This window comes from Bufo bufo, chromosome 2 (assembly GCF_905171765.1).
Source record: "Bufo bufo chromosome 2, aBufBuf1.1, whole genome shotgun sequence".
Classification (NCBI taxonomy): domain Eukaryota; kingdom Metazoa; phylum Chordata; class Amphibia; order Anura; family Bufonidae; genus Bufo; species Bufo bufo.
The window spans coordinates 229,093,122-229,110,382 of NC_053390.1; positions in this window are offsets into that span (position 1 = coordinate 229,093,122).

Here is a 17,261-nt window from a genome sequence, read left to right on the forward strand (position 1 = left end):
TCGAAGAAACCGACCACGGCTCCTTGCGAGGTAAAGGCGGTAAATGCTTGGCGGAGCTGTCTAGTGGCAGTCAGGAATCCACTGTTATGAAGTCAGTTCCCAACAGCTTCCAGGCTTCAGGTAAGTCCGATGGTGTCTGGATCATACAGCGTCTGCCATCTTTGCTGAAAGCGAGGCCGAAGGGGAAAAGCCATTGGTACATTATTTTTTGATCTCTTAGGCAGTCTGTTAGAGGCTTTAAGATTCTCCTCTTATTTAATGTAGAGGGAGCAATGTCTTGGTATAGATGAATTCTAGTACCTTCATATCTCAGTTCCTTTTTCTCCCTTGCCGCATGGATCAGGGCAGCGGTGTCTCTGAAGCTGAGTAGGCCGCAAATTATATCGCGTGGTGGTTCGTCTTTTTTCTGAACGCAGGGATCTGTGCGCAGGGATCTGTGGATCCTTTCAATGATGATATTTTGCGCCTTGTCTGTTCCAAGGATGTCCGCGAAGATCTGTGAGGCGACAGCTTGTAGGTCGGACGGCTCTGCAGTTTCAGGCAATCCTTTAAGCCTGATATTCTTTCTCCTACTCCGGTTCTCCTGGTCTTCTATGAGCAATAAAGCATTGTTGAGAGAATTTGCTTGTAGCTCCAGGAGATCGGAGACTGCAGAAGCGCGGTCCGTTAGTAGGGTCTGGTTGATCTCTAGGGATTCAACCCGGTGTCCCAGGGATCTCATGTCCTCTCGCATGTCCCTCATCTCCTGCAGCAAGGGCGCTATGGCTTGGTTAAGGGAGTCTCTGAGGAAGGACTTTGTGAGAACGTCATTATCCACTTCATAATGTGGGTTATCCCCTTCCTCTCTCCCGCCGCTAGCTCCGGCGTACTCCTCTCCCTCTTCTTCCTCTGAGTCTGGTCTCGAGGGCTGCAGCGCCATTTTGTTCAGGCGCGCTGGTGAGAGCGCTGTCTTTATTCTAATAATGCGATCCATCTCCGTTTGTCCCTTCTTATATTTAGGGATAGCCTGATGTTCCTCAGGTTTGTCTCTTCCAATTTTTACCATATTGTCTCAGTTTGGGTGTCTGTATGTAGGAAGACACGGGTCTTTGCAGCAGGAGCTCTGTCTCAGACCTCCATCACGCTCAGCGGTCAGGCTCCGCCCCCATGTATGTTTTTTTTTATACATTTTTTTTTTTTTTTTTTACGGTGTTCACCTGAGAGGTTAGGTCATGTGATATTTTTATAGAGCAGGTTCTTACGGACGCGGCAATACCTAATATGTACACTTTTTTTTATTTACTTACGTTTTACACAATAACAGCATTTTTGAAACAAAAAAAAATTAGATTTTAGTGTCTCCATATTCTGAGAAGAATAGAATGATAAGCATCACTACAACTCCCCACATGGTAACAAAGCCATTAAGAAGGGTAATGGTGCTCGCAGATAGGGATCCTGGCCATGGGTCCCAGCGTGAAGTAGATAAAATAAAAAAATCTGCATGACTCTTCCAGTGGTGAAAAAATCCAGTCTTTAATTAACCAGCAGCAAAGTAAAGTGACGTTTTTGACCGACTCCAGTCTTTGTCAAGCAATCAAATCACAGTACATAGTGTGCCTTTTAAATAGTGCAAAAAGGGGTGTGTCCCACACCATCCCCCTAATGGGGTTGTGAACCCAGTGGAAACGATAATAATAAACTTCCTAGTAAAAATTTCCTTTTTCACTTTGTTCATATATTGACATTACTATATGCCCAGCATTTGTGGCCTATAGTCAATAACACTATACATTTAACGTGGATAAATAACTCACATGTGGTGGTCTTCCCATGTGTAATCCAGGGCTGTACTAAAAAGCGCACGCCACTATCCGGCGTACTTAAATCCTGACTGCGCATGTACATAGAGATGTCCCGAACTATTCGCCGGCGAATAGTTCCCGGCGAACATCGCTTGTTCGCGTTCGCCGCGGCGGGCGAACATATGTTATGTTCGGTCCGCCCCCTATTCATCATCATTGTGTAAACTTTGACCCTGTACCTCACAGTCAACAGACACATTCCAGCCAATCAGCAGCAGACCCTCCCTCCCAGACCCTCCCACCTCCTGGACAGCATCCATTTTAGATTCATTCGGAAGCTGCATTCTTAGTGAGAGGAGGGACAGTGTAGCTGCTGCTGATTTAATAGGGAAATCGATAGCTAGGCTAGTGTATTCAGTGTCCACTACAGTCCTGAAAGACTCATCTGATCTCTGCTGTAAGGACAGCGTCCTGACAGCACCCCAAAAAGCCCTTTTTAGGGCTAGAACATCAGTCTGCTTTTTTCTTTTTTTCCCCTGTGCAATCTAATTGCAGTTTCCTGCCAGCGTGTGTGTCAGGCTCACAGCGTATACTGTGCCCACTTGCCCAGTGCCACCACTCATATCTGGTGTCACAGTTGATTACATTTAAAGAAAAACAACAATTTTGACTTTAAATAAATAGCAGTCAGTTGCACACACGTGTTTGTGTGTTTAAGGCCCAGCTGCAAGTGCATAGTGTCAGTGTCACCAGCGCAACTCATATCTGGTGTAACAGTTGATTACATTTAAAAAAATAATAATATTTTGACTGTGAATAAATAGCAGTCAGTTGCACACACGTGTTTGGGTGTTTAAGGCCCAGCTACAAGTGCATAGTGTCAGTGTCACCAGCGCAACTCATATCTGGTGTAACAGTTGATTACATTTAAAAAAATAATAATATTTTGACTGTGAATAAATAGCAGTCAGTTGCACACACGTGTTTGTGTGTTTAAGGCCCAGCTGCAAGTGCATTGTGTCACCAGCGCAACTCATATCTGGTGTCACAGTAGCTTGCACGCAACTAAACTAATCTAAAAAAAAATGACAGGCAGAGGCAGGCCACCCCACAGGGGCCGTCGTGGTCGTGGTGTTGTGATTCCCTTTGGCCCTAGAATAATGCCCAGTGTTCAGAGGCCACGTACCCTGAACTCGAAAAGTTCTGAGGACATAGTTGACTGGCTAACACAGGACACCCAATCTTCTACAGCTTCCGCTTGGAACCTTGACGCACCATTCTCCTCCAGCTCAGCTTCGGGCACCTCTCAAGTTACCACTCGCCCGCCTGCCGCCACCACCAACACTAGCACCACAGCCGCTTCACTTGATCTGTCAGAGGAATTATTTACACATCAGTTGGAAGAAATGAGTGATGCGCAACCATTATTGCCAGAGGATGTAGATAACAGGGATATGTCTCAATCAGGCAGCATTACACACATGGACGTACGGTGTGATGATGATGATGTTGTACCGCTGCTGCTTCCTTTGCTGAGTTGTCAGATACAAGTGAAGCGGTTGATAATGACGATGTGTCCGTGGATGTCACCTGGGTGCCCGCTCGAAGAGAAGAACAGGGGGAAAGTTCAGATGGGGAGACAGAGAGGAGAAGGAGGCTAGTTGGAAGCAGGGGGAGATGTCGTCGCAAGGAGCTAGTGGCACAGTCAGACAGCATGCATCGGCACCCGGGGTCAGCCAGACAGCACGCCAATCAACGCATGCTGTTGCCACCACCAGAATGCCGTCATTGCAGAGCTCAGCAGTGTGGCATTTTTTTTGTGTGTCTGCCTCTGACAACAGCGATGCCATTTGCAACCTGTGACAAAAGAAACGGAGTCGTGGGAATTCCAACACCCACCTAGGTACAACTGCTTTGCGAAGGCACATGATCGCACATCACAAACGCCTATGGGATCAACACATGAGTACAAGCAGCACACAAACTCAAAGCCGCCATCCTCCTCCTGGTCCAACATCTTCAGCCACGTCAACCACTGCTGTCCTCCTTGCCCCCTCTCAACCATCCGCCACTCCGTCTCTCGCCTTGAGCAGTTCCTGCTCATCTGCCCACAGTCAGGTGTCTGTCAAGGACATGTTTGAGCGTAAGAAGCCAATGTCACAAAGTCACCTCCTGACAGCTGGCTTGTCGGAACTCTTAGCCCGCCAGCTTTTACCATACAAGCTAGTAGAGTCTGAGGCCTTCCAAAAATTTGTAGCTATTGGGACATCGCAGTGGAAGGTATCCGGCCGAAATTTCTTTGCACAAAAGGCAATCCCCAACCTGTACTCGATTGTGCAAAAGGAAGTAATGGCATGTCTGGCACACAGTGTTGGGGCAAGGGTCCATCTGACCACTGATACCTGGTCTGCAAAGCACGGTCAGGCCAGGTATATCACCTACACTGCGCATTGGGTAAACCTGCTGATGGCTGCCAAGCATGGAATGCGTGGCTCTGCAAAGGAGTTGGTGACACTGCCACGACTTGCAGGCAGGTCTGCTGCCACCTCCTCTACTCCTCCTACTCCATCCTCTTCCATAACCTCCTCGGCTGAGTCCTCTTCTGCTGCTGCGTCTTGCTCCACATCAACGGCAGCTCCCCAGGGGCAATTCCACATCCCGGATACGACAGTGTCACGCTGTCTTGGGGTTGACTTGCCTGAAAGCAGAGAGTCACACCGGACCAGCACTCCTGTCCGCCCTGAACGCACAGGTGGATGAGTGGCTGACTCCGCACCAACTGGAGATCGGCAAAGTGGTGTGTGACAACGGAAGCAATTTGTTGGCGGCATTGAATTTGGGCAAGTTGACACATGTGCCGTGCATGGCACATGTGTGTAATCTGATCGTACAACGCTTTGTGCATAAGTACCCAGGCTTACAGGACGTCCTCAAGCAGGCCAGGAAGGTGTGGCCATTTCATGTGTTCCTACACGGCGCACTTTTCAGATATCCAGCGGCGAAACAACATGCCAGTGAGGCGCTTGATTTGCGACAGCCCGACACGTTGAAATTCAACACTCCTAATGTTCGACCGCCTTCTCCAACAAGAAAAAGCCGTCAACGAGTATTTGTATGACCAGGGTGCTAGGACAGACTCTGCAGAGCTGGGAATTTTTTTGCCACTTTACTGGACGCTCATGCGCAATGCCTGTAGGCTCATGCGTCCTTTTGAGGAGGTGACAAACCTAGTCAGTCGCACCGAAGGCACCATCAGCGACATCATCCCATTTGTTTTCTTCCTGGAGCGTGCCCTGCGAAGAGTGCTGGATCAGGCCGTAGATGAGCGTGAAGAGGAAGAGTTGTGGTCACCATCACCACCAGAAACAGCCTTATCAGCATCGCTTGCTGGACCTGCGGCAACGCTGGAAGAGGAGTGTGAGGAAGAGGAGTCAGAGGAGGAATGTGGCTTTGAGGAGGAGGAGGAGGAAGACCAACCACAGCAGGCATCCCAGGGTGCTCGTTGTCACCTATCTGGTACCCGTGGTTTTGTACGTGGCTGGGGGGAAGAACATACCTTCAGTGAGATCACTGAGGACGAGGAACGGGACATGAGTAGCTCGGCATCCAACCTTGTGCAAATGGGGTCTTTCATGCTGTCGTGCCTGTTGAGGGACCCTCGTATAAAAAGGCTGAAGGAGAACGACCTGAACTGGGTGGCCACGCTACTAGACCCCCGGTATAAGCAGAAAGTGCCTGAAATGTTACCGAATTACCGCAAGTAAGAAAGGATGCAGCAGTTCCAAAATAAATTTAAAAGTATGCTTTACACAGCGTATGAGGGTGATGTCACAGCACAACGGGAATCTAACAGGGGAAGAGGTGAAAGTAATCCTCCTCCTACCACGACCACGCCGGCAAGGACAGGACGCTTTACAGACGTGTTGTTGATGGAGGACATGCGGACCTTTTTAAGTCCTACGCATCGCCACAGCCCTTCGGGGTCCACCCTCAGAGAACGACTCGACCGACAGGTAGCAGACTACCTCGCCTTAACTGCAGATATCGACACTCTGAGGAGCGATGAACCCCTTGACTACTGGGTGTGCAGGCTTGACCTGTGGCCTGAGCTATCCCAATTTGCGATAGAACCTCTGGCCTGCCCCGCTTCAAGTGTCCTGTCAGAAAGGACCTTCAGTGCAGCAGGAGGTATTGTCACTGAGAAGAGAAGTCGCCTAGGTCAAAAAAGTCTAGATTACCTCACCTTTATTAAGCTGAATGAGGCATGGATCCCGAAGGGACTGACAGTGGGCGATACATTCGACTAAAAAAGGCCTGATGAGATGAGCTGCCTTGGGCTAAAGATGGTCCACACGCTGCTGTATTTTATCTCTGAATGCCGGATGACTTGCGTGACTTATCCGCCACCAACTAGGGTTCAAGCCGCAATGTTTTAGGGCACTTTCTGCCTGGGAAACAAACATCAATTTTTCCGGCTGCAACAATACCTAGTTTTTCAGGCATGTGTACATGCCTAATTTTTCTGGCCTCTGGTGCTGCACTGTGGCTGAAAAAACAAAACCAAAAAAAAGGCACATACATGTGTCAATTCCACTTCGTGATCGTTACCTTGTTGTGGTGAAGGGGCTTGTGTATCACAATGAAGCAACCACCTCTATGAGTGTGTTAACAATGGCAATGTTGGCACACCCCAGATAATAAGGTCGTTGCTTCATTGTGAACAGACCAAAAGCGATCGGCTGGATAATTTTGCATAGAAAAAACATTAATTTTCTTTGTGATCATCTAAGGGCTCTTTCACACTTGCGTTGTTGTGTTCCAGCATAGAGTTCCGTCGTCGGGGCTCTATGCCGGAAGAATCCTGATCGGTTTTATCCTAATGCATTCTGAATGGAGAGAAATCCGTTCAGGATGCATCAGGATGTCTTCAGTTCCGGACCGGAACGTTTTTTGGCCGGAGAAAATACCGCAGCATGCTGCGCTTTTTGCTCCGGCCAAAAATCCTGAACACTTGCCGCAAGGCCGGATCCGGAATTAATGCCCATTGAAAGGCATTAATCCGGATCCGGCCTTAAGCTAAACGTCGTTTCGGCGCATTGCCAGATCCGACGTTTAGCTTTTTCTGAATGGTTACCATGGCTGCCGGGACGCTAATGTCCTGGCAGCCATGGTAAAGTGTAGTGGGGAGCGGGGGAGCAGTATACTTACCGTCCGTGCGGCTCCCGGGGCGCTTCAGAGTGACGTCAGGGCGCCCCACGCGCATGGATGACGTGATTGCATGGACACGTCATCCATGTGCATGGGGCGCTCTGACGTCATTCTGGAGCGCCCCGGGAGCCGCACGTACTGTAAGTATACTGCTCCCCCACTCCCCACTACTACTATGGCAACCAGGACTTTAATAGCGTCCTGGCTGCCATAGTAACACTGAACGCATTTTGAAGACGGATCCGTCTTCAAATGCTTTCAGTTCACTTGCGTTTTTCCGAATCCGGCGTGTAATTCCGGCAAATGGAGTACACGCCGGATCCGGACAACGCAAGTGTGAAAGAGCCCTAAGGTGATCATTAAAGCCTACTAGGCCAACAATGGGCCCACACTGCAAAATCATTGTTTTCTGGGTCACTTAACTGTCACTACCTCAGCACGACCATAGGCTTTGAAAATACCCCATCACCTGCAATCTCCCAAACGTGCGCACGAGCACAGTCATCACTACACCAAGATTGACACATAGAGGAATAAAATTTATGTCATGAGTGTGTCAACTATTGACAACTCTTTGCGGTTGTCTAAAATCTATTCCATACACGTCCCCTGATAGGGGACGTAACAGGGATTAAACTGATAGGAATAGTACTACTTAACACACCACTCCTATCTGGTGGCACAGTAGATTGCACGCGCAGTGCCCCAAATTGAAAGTAGGAGGACCGACCAAGCATCTTTTTCCATCTCCCGGTTCCTAAAATCTATTCCATATACACGTCCCCTGATAGGGGACGTAACAGGGATTAAACTGATAGGAGTGGTGTGTTAAGTAGTACTATTCCTATATGGTGGCACAGTAGATTGCACGCGCAGTGCCCCAAATTTGAAGTAGGAGGACCGACCAATCATCTTTTTCCATCTCCCGGTTCCTAAAATCTATTCCATATACACGTCCCCTGATAGGGGACGTAACAGGGATTAAACTGATAGGAATAGTACTACTTAACACACCTTATAATAACGCAAAGAGAGGCAACGCAGAGAGAGGAGTCTGAAGAAGAGGAGTCAGAGGAGGAAGGTGGCTTTGAGGAGGTGAAAGACCAACCACAGCAGGCGTCCCAGGGGGCTTGTTGTCACCTTTCGGGGACGCTTGGTGTTGTATGTGGCTGGGTGGAGGAAGAGACCTTCAATGACAACAGTGAGGACAAGGAACGGGACATGGCTAGCTTGGTATCCAACCTTGTGCAAATGGGGAGTTTGCGGTTGTGCAAATGGACTGTTTGCGGTTGTTTGCTGTGCTTTAAACGGGGAGTTTGGTCTGTCACTGTGAAGCGGGCGTAACCCTTACACTACCTGATCTATACAACATCATACCTGATGTTTTAAAGCACGTTATTCCAAACAATTTAGGAATGTTAGGTGATTTATGCCCTTTATGAATTAAAACCAGACTCTGCGTCAACTACGTAATTTTCCATGGGAGTTTTGCCATGGATCCCCCTCCGGCATGCCACAGTCCAGGTGTTAGTCCCCTTGAAACAACTTTTCCATCACTATTGTGGCCAGAAAGAGTCCCTGTGTGTTTTAAAATTCGCCTGCCTATTGAAGTCTATGGCGGTTCGTCCGGTTCGCCCGTTCGCGAACCAATGGCGGAAATTCGCGTTCGCCGTTCGCAAACGGAAAATGTTATGTTCGCGACATCTCTAGTGCTCGGCGGCACCAAATCGGAAACCATATGTCCTACCACAATCCGGGGGGTTCCAGTGCACATCCATGAATCCTGGAAGGAAAGCAAAAAACATTTATCCCTGGGCTAGATGATGATGTGGTATTAAAGGACAGGGTGGGCAAAGAACTGTCCCTGATATTGTCCTACAGGGGGCTGCTATTCTGACCCTGATAGCCTAACCACAGACCACCCGCCCTGATAAGAGCGACCTCGTCCGGAACCTTACCCTATATAAAGATGGTCCTAGTAAGCCCCTAGGCCCCTGACTACAAGGTGATCACTATATAGATCTATGTGTTTTTGACTCATTATAAAAGTATATTATAAGTATATCGCACCCCTCTGTGTATCACACCTATCGATAGCACACCTATACTAGTCCTTAAAAGGACTTTTGTGGCCTTATTAGCTAGCGTTTGGTGTCCCTAACACCCTGTCCCTGCTCCACACAGCAACCTCTCCCTACACTGGCAAAACACTGAATGTAAAATGGCGGCCAGATCAGGTTTATTTATAAGATAGGGGGTATGTCCATGTGCTGAAATGTCTCAATTGGCTGTCCTGTACCACCTGATGGATGTGTCATGGGTCAAAGTTCTTTACAGTGTAAAAGAATATGGCGGGCTTTATGTTCGCATGTTCGGCAAATCGCGACCACGCAAAGTTTGCCACGAAACGACCGCCGGGCGAACCGCAAGGCCATCTCTAATCAGGAGTTCTTCCTCACTGTCACAAAAATTGCTGCCAACCATGTTTTCCAATCTCCTCAAACTTCGGGTAGTTTGAAAACAGTTGCTAAACTAGGCCACGCCCCTTTTGTGCATGCACAGTAAGTTTATAGCAGCACCAGCCTGTTTTCACGCCAAAACAGGTAGCAAGCCTTTATACAGACACAAGGCTGCCAGATCCCAACACAGAGACCTCGCTTCTGAGCCCAGCTGCCTATTTAAGGACAGCCAGGTACTGCCAAAACCCGGACCGGCACTTAAAATCCAGTCTGGTATTTGACCTCACCTGGCTGTAAATCAGCCCAGCAGCACATGCTGGGAGGAAAATACTTGTTTTCCCAGACCAAACCTCTCACGGTGTCACACTTTGGACAAGAAAAGGCATTTTCTATTATAATACCGGTGATGTGCGGTCCGCGAAATGCACAGTGTGAATGGACCCTTATTCTATTTGCCTGATTGGAGTCGGGAAGGAATTTTTTTCACCCTAAAGTAAGGAAAATTGGCTTCTACATCACATGTTTTTTTTGCCTTTCTCTGGATAACAGGCTGAACTTGATGGACAGATGTCTTTTTTCAGCCTTATAAACTGTTACTTTAATTGCTTTGGAACATCTATTGGCTATCCTTGTGTCTACTACTGATTAGTGGTGTTGTTCTTAATTGTGGCAGTGGTCAGGGGTCAGCATGTGTGCTCTGATCCGTTTCTGGCTACACAACCTGGAATGCATTATATGTTCTGACACCTTTCTATCATAGCCAGAATTAAATTTGGTTTGTGCTGCAGTAGCTCTTCCGAACATCAGGTAACAGCGCAATATTTCACAATAAAATAACTGCTTAATCTAGAATGAAAATGAACTAATCTATGTTCTGCTGTTGTTCTCCACAACGATGAATTGCCATACCATTTAATGCATTCCGATTACAGTGTTTTACTGACCTCTAGTGATGCAGATCATAACTAATATGAATGGATGTCACTACCTGTGCTGCAATAATCATGTAATATTAATATTCAAACAAACTTGGAATGAACAAATGTGGTAATGTCGACTTAAAATAAATATGCAATTAGCACACATTGTTATACAATTATATATTTAAACACTGGATACATAGAACATTTTTACAGGACAACTTTTGGCAGGGATAAAATTGCTAGGCCACTTACTTGACCCAGACGTTTTAGCTGCCCCAGACTGTAGTTTTCTCAGTACACAGCACAAGCCCTGGAGTCCCCAAATGAATGATCTCTCGGCTCCCCCTGATTTCAGCCAGTGATTTTCTCGCAATTCCGAAATGGATTCCGTTATCATGGATCATAATGGAATTCTATGACGGAATGCACCACGGAAGCCTTTAAGAGGCATTCCGTTTTGCATTCTGTCGTAATAGAAGTTTCCATTATGCAGGACAGGATCCATTATGCTGCCATAAACTTCTATTATGCAACAGCAGAGGCCCAGGGCTTATGTATGCAAATGGCGATAACGTTGATTGCACACATTTAACCCTTTAGATGCCATGCTCAAATGTGACCACGGCATCTAAATGCTGAAAAACCAGAAGGGCACCCTTCTGGATCAGGAATGGTTCCCCCATGTGGCGATCAGGGGATGCTGTTGCTTCACTCTGATGCACTGGGTCTCTCTGAAGAGACACAGCATATTGTAGTTGCAATTCCTATGGAGGCCTGCAGGTGGCAGGGTTCCAAAGGATAACTGCAAATAGAGCCTAGATTGTACTGTAGTTCTATTGAACTACAGTGTAAGCTTAATGCGATCTAAAGATCGCATATTCAAGCCTGCTAAGCAGGGCTAAAAAAAAAATTTTTTTTAAAGGGTTTAAAAATTATTTATATATATATATATATATATATATATATATATATTATATATATATAATCCAAGAGAATTCACGGCACTTCCTTGCGTAAAAAGCGTGTATTTTATTCACCAAACAGCAACGTTTAGGTGTGAACCAAAACGTTGCTGTTTGGTGAATAAATTACACGTTTTTTACGCAAGGAAGTGCCATGGATTCTCTTGGATTTTTGGTATTTTTGAAGTCTTTGATCGCTTTATCAGCCGCTGGCACCCGCTACCGGATTACACTGCTGTGCTGTTCACACTTGTTGGAAATTGTGTTTATATATATATACATAAAATAAATAAATACACCGCAGCACATCCAATGGTGAAAAAACAGTGGGATCCTTTATTCACCTATGCGACGTTTCGGTCCACTTGCTGGGACCATTTTCAAGCAATGCATCATAGACAACTGAGTTTTTATGTGGTCATGTCAAATTAACATACATTAGTGGTAATTAACAATAGTATTCAAAATAAATTACAAGACATCTCATGTGAATATATCAAAACATCATACCCGGAAGACAATGTGATTAGATACATAAATTCATATTGCTCAAACATCCAGGTATGTCAATTCATAAAAAAATACATATTTTACACAAGTGGTAATCAGCAGTGAATAATCATCACCTGTGTATGTGCCAACGTAGGAGGGCCAGGCATGGAATCAGGCAAGCTCAGTGGTAGGAGGATATAGTGTTGCGAACTGTGCCACATGGATACGGCGTCCCGGAACTGAAACTGCGCATGTCCGTGACGTCACTCAAGGAGCGATCACATGATCCCGAGTGATACATCACATGACACGTCGCATCGTAGGTAGCATAAATAAGACGTTTAATACAAGTGCATGCGTCATAACAATGTGTGGAAGCCAAATAGAATTCAGGATAATTCACCCAGGGTACATTACCAGGTGACGTGCTATCTTGCGATGCACTGTCATCCGAAATATGCGAGCGGAGGAGGTGGGAGCCAGCGGCGGCTGTTACCCTCCCACCCCACTTGTTAACCCTTAGCAGGCAAAGAACATCCAAAATGGCCGTACTTAGTAAAAAAAAAACACATTCAGAAGCGCATCAAATGTAAATCTAAATCTATATACAACATGTCACGGGATAATCCGCACGTGTCCAAGGCATCCAACCTCCTGTTGAGCTAGGCCCTTCCATCCATAGGTCCTGTGTGTGGAATAAAAAAATATATTATCCAAATATATTTATGATTTAAAAATAAATGTAATTTAAAGATCCATTCAGACTCGCATTTTTTAAGCATTTTTATACGGTTACCTCCCGTTCGCGGCAATGGGACATGGTCGATGATTATAAACTTTATATATATATATATATATATATATATATATATATATATATATATATTTAAATCACCCCCCTTTCCCCAGTATAAAAATAAAAATAAATAAACAATAAAAAACATAAATATCAAAGATCATTGGCATCACCACAACCCAAAATTCCCATACGGCGAATGGCATAATGGAAAAAAAAATATCTAAATGACTGATTCACTATTTTTTCATCGTTTCATTTATCAAAAAGAATTCAATAAAATGTGATCAAAAGTCACACACCCCAAAATATTATCAAAATGAGCCCACACACAGCTCCATAGACATAAATATGAAAAATAGTTATGGGGGTCAGAATATGGCAATGAAAAGAAAAAATATTTTTCTCAAACTTTTTATTTTGTACTGAACCAGAGAATGAAGGCCACAGATCAGTTTTACTACATAGGGAATGCTGTATATATAAAAAAAAAAAAACATAAAAACCTGTGGTGGAATTGCATTTTCTTTCCCAATTCCACCCCATTTGGAATTTTTTACACAATATTAAATGGTGCCATTAGAAAGTACTACTTGTCACCTAAAAGACAAGTCCTCATATGGCTATGTTAATGGAAAAATAAAAAAGTTATAGCCCTGGGAAGTCAGAGAGGAAAAATGAAAATGAAAAAAATGAAAAAATATATATATTTTTTTTTGCTTCCTTATTAAACTTCTACACTTAGCCTTATTGGTTTTGTCTTCTACATATATTTTATTGTGGATTGATCAACACCCGGATCTTAAGGCTAGTTGCACACAAGCGTCAGAGATAAGACAGTCTGCTCTGGCAGCGAACAGCCTGTTGGACCTCTGTGCACTCCGTTTTTCTTTCAGCTTATTCTCGGCATATTTGCCAGAATGTGACCGAAACTCCGCTGATCCCCAATAAAGTGAATTGTGGTGGATGGAGCCTTACAAACCTTTGGCAATGCCTGAGTGCGCAAAGGTCCGGCAGGCTGTTCCCTATGGAGGTCGCAGGGTTCCAAAGGATAACTTCAAATAGAGCCTGTTTCCTGAGGTCTTCTGAAAGTTGCGTTGTGGCATGGTTAATACTGTACTAACCACTCTTTCTGCGAACAACAGATTTGTCAGTAATCTGATCCCATTTTAAAAGTAGACAATGCAGATGGTCCCAACAGTTTCACTTTCTAGTTCTTGCAGTTGTATGTATACACACATGGTTTTTTACAGTGTGGACACTTTTCAATCTGGAGTTTGTTAAAAGAAACAAATAGGTAGTATTAAGTTGAGTAAAATAGTAGGCTTCACCAGACATAGTAGGTGACGTTTTATAGCAGTACTTTTTAAAGTAGAAAAAGAAAAACGTTTTAGAAGGCTGCCAGCTCAACAAGGATCACAAAGAAACATTCTGAAACCTGCAATAAAAACTTCTTTCTGTCAGATAAATGGTTTTAGAACACAACTCCAGTCTGTTTAGTCATACCGGTTCTTGCTTCTTCATTCACAATTGTTTTTTTATGCCTTTAATTTTAATTAATAAATCAATAAAGAAGTACCATGCAGTTGCCTGCCAGTAATTTCCAAAGCAGCCTTGAGGTTGCTTGATTGGTATATCTATCATATACTTTTTGACATATTCAAGATGTTTAATCTTAATTGGAAAGATGTTTGCAACTGTATAAATAGTTCCCTATTGATTTATGTTAAATATATTTTCATTGGGGAAAGTCAATTAGGCCATTCAAATTATGACCCTGCTTCTACCCTTCAATATATGTTTACGGGTGACACAAAGACTGATTGAGAATGAAAATTTCTATTTATCTTACAAAGTCTATGTGAAATACCATAATGCAGCTTAGGCTACTTTCACACTAGCGTTGTTTTAATCCGGCGTTCAATTCCGACACCGGAACTGCCCGCCGGATCCGGAAAAACGTGTGAAAACGGATTACATTTGAATCCTGATCAGGATTTTCATCACAATGAAAAAATGCATTGGAAAAAACGGATCCGCCATTTATGGACTTTAACTTTTTTTTCACTTTTTCGGGTTTAACATGCAAAAGCCGGATCCGGTTTGACTGAACACACAGCGCCGGATCCGGCGTTAATGCAAGTCAATGGGAAAAAGACCGGATCCGTCGTTCAGTCAAAGTGTTCAGGATTTTTGGCCGGAGGTAAAAATACAACATGCTACGTTTTTCTGAAAAGCCTGATCAGTCAAAAAGACTGAACTGAAGACATCCTGATGCATCCTGAACGGATTACTCTCTATTCAGAATGCATTAGGATAAAACTGATCAGTTCTTTTCCGGATTTGAGCCCCTAGGACGGAATTCAGCGCCGGAAAAGAAAAACGCTAGTGTGAAAGTACCCTTACTGTTGTGCAAGACATTAAAAGAACATAATGAACAATGTACCAGAAGAAAACACAAGCAGGATCATTGAAATATATTGTTAGGCAATAATAAAAACAAAATGGTTCCTATCACCAGCAGCAGCTGTAATAAACCAAGGCCATGTTCAAAGGCCCTTTAAGTTAATAAAAAAAGAAAAAAAGAATATATATATATATATATATATATAATTATTATTATTTTTTTTTTATTATTATTATCTTTATTAGAATAAGACATACAGTCAGGTCCATAAATATTGGGACATCAACACAATTCTAACATTTGTGGCTCTATACAGCACCACAATGGATTTGAAGTGAAACTAACAAGATGTGCTTTAACTGCAGACTGTCAGCTTTAATTTGAGGGTATTTACATCCAAATCAGGTGAATGTTGTAGGAATTACAACAGTTTGCATATGTGCCTCCCACTTGTTAAGGGACCAAAAGTAATGGGACCGAATTATAATCATAAATCAAACTTTCACTTTTTAATACTTGGTTGCAAATCCTTTGCAGTGAATTACAGCCTGAAGTCTGGAATGAATAGACATCACCAGACGCTGGGTTTCATCCATGGTGATGCTCTGCCAGGCCTCTACTGCAACTGTCTTCAGTTCCTGCTTGTTCTTGGGGCATTTTCCCTTCAGTTTTGTCTTCAGCAAGTGAAATGCATGCTCAATCGGATTCAGGTCAGGTGATTGACTTGGCCATTGCATAACATTCCACTTATTTCCCTTAAAAAACTCTTTGGTTGCTTTTGCAGTATGCTTTGGGTAATTGTCCATCTGCACTGTTAAGCGCCATCCACTGTTAAGCGCAATGAGTTCTGAAGCATTTGGCTGAATATGAGCAGATAATATTGCCTGAAACACTTCAGAATTCATCCTGCAGCTTAGTAGTCACTTGTCAGTAGTCACATCATCAATAAATACAAGAGAACCAGTTCTATTGGCAGTCATACATGCCCACGCCATCACACTACCACCACCATGCTTCACTGATGAGGTGGTATGCTTAGGATCATGAGCAGTTTCTTTCCTTCTACATACTCTTCTCTTCCCATCACTCTGGTACAAGTTGATCTTGGTCTCATCTGTCCATAGGATGTTGTTCCAGAACTGTGAAGGCTTTTTTAGATGTCGTTTGGCAAACTCTAATCTGGCCTTCCTGTTTTTGAGGCTCACCAATGGTTTACATCTTGTGGTGAACCCTCTGTATTCCCTCTGGTGAAGTCTTCTCTTGATTGTTGACTTTGACACACATACACCTACCTCTTGGAGAGTGTTCTTGATCTGGCCAACTGTTGTGAAGGGTGTTTTCATCACCAGGGAAAGAATTCTTTGGTCATCTACCACAGTTGTTTTCCGTGGTCTTCCGGGTCTTTTGATGTTGCTGAGCTCACCGGTGCGTTCCTTCTTTTTAAGACTGTTCCAAACAGTTGTTTTGGCCACGCCTAATTTTTTTGCTATTTCTCTTATGGGTTTATTGTGTTTTTTCAGCCTAAGGATGGCTTGCTTTACTGATAGAGACAGCTCTTTGGATCTCATCTTGAGAGTTGACAGCAACAGATTCGAAATGCAAATAGCACACTTGAAATGGACTCTGGACCTTTTATCTGCTCATTGTAATTGGGATAATGAGGGAATAATACACACCTGGCCATGGAACAGCTGAGAAGCCAATTGTCCCATTACTTTTTGTGCCTTAACAAGTGGGAGGCACATATGCAAACTGTTGTAATTCCTACACCGTTCACCTGATTTGGATGTAAATACCCTCAAATTAAAGCTGACAGTCTGCAGTTAAAGCACATCTTGTTTGTTTCATTTCAAATCCATTGTGGTGGTGTATAGAGCCAAAAATGTTAGAATTGTGTTGAAGTCCCAATATTTATGGACCTGACTGTATACAGTCCATTTTGACTACAAAATTACAATTGAAAATTATTATGCTTTTTTCCCCCCCTTACACCACCTAGCTCCCACCCCCTCCTACCTTTTCTCAAATCCTTCTATCACTTACAAAAAAGGAGAGAAGAAAAAAAAAAAAAAAAAAAAAGTAGAGAAGAAAAGAAAGAAAAGTTAAGTTAAAAAAAATGAAAAAATGTCAAACACAGAAATAAGGAAAGGAGGTTTAACACCTCCAAGCCTCCCATATCTTCGTCCCTTCTCCTGAAAGTTTCTTTGCTTGTAAAGAATATTTTCATAGC